The sequence below is a fragment of the Apium graveolens genome, chromosome 8, assembly GCF_009905375.1.
Source record: "Apium graveolens cultivar Ventura chromosome 8, ASM990537v1, whole genome shotgun sequence".
Lineage (NCBI taxonomy): Eukaryota > Viridiplantae > Streptophyta > Magnoliopsida > Apiales > Apiaceae > Apium > Apium graveolens.
Window position 1 is genome coordinate 110,537,245 of NC_133654.1, and position 3,038 is coordinate 110,540,282.

At 33.7% G+C, this 3,038-nt stretch overlaps 1 long non-coding RNA gene across 1 annotated transcript; it reads right to left on the reverse strand.

Annotated features, from left to right (window-relative positions):
* Positions 1-536: 536 nt before the first annotated feature.
* Positions 537-2,577, reverse strand: LOC141679062 (uncharacterized). The gene is made up of 5 exons (XR_012558016.1): positions 2,224-2,577; positions 1,841-1,912; positions 1,550-1,734; positions 1,155-1,250; positions 537-1,047 (listed from the first exon to the last, which is right to left on the reverse strand). It is a non-coding gene; the product is annotated as an uncharacterized LOC141679062 (long non-coding RNA).
* Positions 2,578-3,038: the final 461 nt, after the last annotated feature.

Genomic DNA, 3,038 nt, shown 5'->3' on the forward strand with positions numbered 1-3,038 from the left:
TTTTTATTTACTTTTATATACTGCACAAAGTGATATGTTTTAACATATTAGACATCATTTTTATTCCTATAATTCGATTTTTTTTTTAATTTTGACATCATTTTTAGTTTAAGCATGTGATGTGTTTTTAATATATGTAGCAATTTAATATATAGCAAGCCGCATTCAGAATCATTTATATCGAAAGAAAAACATTATTCGAAACATGAGCTTCGGACATATAATCTAATTATTTTGCTCGAGCCCAGGAAAAAGCCTCTGAAGAGTCCTACAGATAATCGGGTTGACAACTATGTTGATCTTCCACTTGGTACCAAGGAATGAATGAAGTAATATTATATAGCACCAGAAAAAAAACTCGGCTGCCTTCCACCAAAAAATCATCTGTGTGAGATAAGAGCCTGGGAAGATATCAGAGAAGGCAGTTACGCGTTTATTTCAGAATAGATCGCCCAAGTACAACTCCTGTTGGGTATAATCTTTGATTTTCAAGCAAAATCATGTTAAGCTGCAAAATCAAACATTACAACAAGTTATTTGCAATACATATTATTAAGGCTCTTTTCTAAGAAGTTTGAGGATGTTAAGCTACATACAGGTTTGGACAAGCTCATAACATAATACTAAACCAACATTTCAACCTTGAAATTTTTAATGAGTGTGTAACAAGAACTTATAACTTTAAGGTGATGTAACCCATCAACATCTGGTGTATTCTTCCCAAAGGTCTGCAGAACCTCTTATCTGGCACACTCTTGCCAATCCGTATGCTGACTCAGTAAAATCATTGTCCAAACAAGTAGAGTTGAAGTTGTCTCTTGTCCATCCAAGTAGAAGAGCTTGCACTCTTCAATTATTTCATCAACACTCATTCCAAATTTCATATTTTTATTTGCTTTAATTTCTTCCGAATTTGATTGTAATAGTATACCCAAAAAATCATCATGAATATATTCTTCTGCTTCCATTGCCTTCAACCGCTTGTTAATGATACTCCTTAGTGCATTTCTCACCTTATTATTGATATTTCCTTTTGTTGGAAAAATTCTGCAGTTAATAAATATGAGAAAACAAGTAAGAAATGTGGGTCACTAAAATTGACCAGTTGCATGCTGAAAGAAATATACATTAACATAAAAATGTAAGAAAATAACCTCATTCCAGGGAGGTACACTGACTGTGAAAGTGGCATCACGAGCTCCGATTGTTCTTTCTGGAGTTCAAATATCTTGGATCCTTCAGTATAGCTACTGCCAAACGATGTACACAAAATGACATGACTAGTATACGTTTCAATATAAGGCCACACATCTACTTCACATATAAGGCTTGCATCTTAATATCTCTGTTGAATTGATTTTCTTATGTACATCTCAGAGCTTCTGCTAACTAAAATCCAAAAATTTGTACTCTTTGATAGGATGATATGATATTATTGAACTAAACTTGGTCCATAAATCTGTTTCAACCTAAGGTGCATAGATCTTCCAACATTAATATACCAACTAAAACTCTTCCAGATGTAACAGGGAATAATTGACTCACAAACCTTTGGTCGTGTTTACTTTTAACACCGGATGAATTCCTGTTTTCGCCCTTCGCTTGAGAATCTAGACATTCAAAAGGAGAACTCAAAACAAAATTAACCACAACAAGTCTTATTCATCTAACGTGCCCATTAATAGAAGAAAAATGCAGCGCTGTCCTCCCACTAAGATATTCCGCTCTAGTAACCTATAAAATAAAATATTACACAAAACACAAGACACATCACGTATGATCAGAAATTCATAAACTACACCAAAACAAAAGGATACAAACTAAGACAAATAAAACTCACATTGTATCTATAAAGCATGAGAGTCTGAACAACCTTCCAATGCCCATATCTACAAGCTTACATCAAGGCAGTCTATCTCACAACATAAGAAAAAAATAAAGTCAACAACTTTACTCTCTAATCTACACTCCTATACATATATTTGAACTAATTTTATAGTAACAAGCGATCAAGAACCCAAAACAAACATACATACATATATAAACATACACTGACTGGCCTTAATACAATTATACTTCATGTTTACATGCCCAAAACAAACACACATATATTAAACATTTTGTTAAATATATACACATATTTACACGATTAAACATTTGCTGCAATTATACTTCAAAAACAAAAACAGTTCCTAAAATTTTCAAGAACACGGAGCAATATACCTAATCGGAAAAACCCAACTTCAAGATTAACAAAGCTCTAGAGACTAACCTGTGAATAAAACTCGATCAAAATCAAAACATAAAATTTGAAAATAAATTCGAAAGAAACATACTTTTCTCACACTAATCGAGGAGATCGAACTTCTTTCAAGGCTATTCAGCACCAATCGAGCTCGATTTACGAATTAATCGACTTTACTTCATATAAATAGGTTTGTACTAATATGGGTTTTAGGTTTAGAGAGAGTGAGTGAGAAGAGAGATAGTGAGAGATGAGAGAGATGAGAGTGAGAGAGAATAGAGACGAGAGAGTGAGAGAGAAGAGAGAAGAGAGGATGTGAGTGAGAGAGAAGAGAGAATGAGAGAGAGGGAAAACATTTTTGGTTAAGGGGGGGAATTTTTTGGTGTATTAATGGGGGAAAGAAAGAAGCGGGGCTTTTTTATTTTATTTTTAAAAATGATTATAGACATTGGCTAGTTAAGATGATGATGTCTTACAGCCCCTTTAACATCGGTTTTGAAATGACCGATGTTAATATTGCTTTTAACATCCGTGACATTTCTAACCGATGTTAAAGGGTGATGTCGTAGGCACTATTTCTAGTAGTGTATGGACATTATGAGTTCTTAGTCATGTCATTTGGATTAACCAATGCACCCGCTGCCTTTATGGATTTGATGAACAGAGTGTTCAAGAAGTACCTAGACATATGTGTGATAGTCTTCATAGATGATATTCTAATCTACTCAAAGACAGATCAAGAACATGCAGAACATTTGAGGATAGTTTTAGAGATTCTGAGGAATGAAAAGTT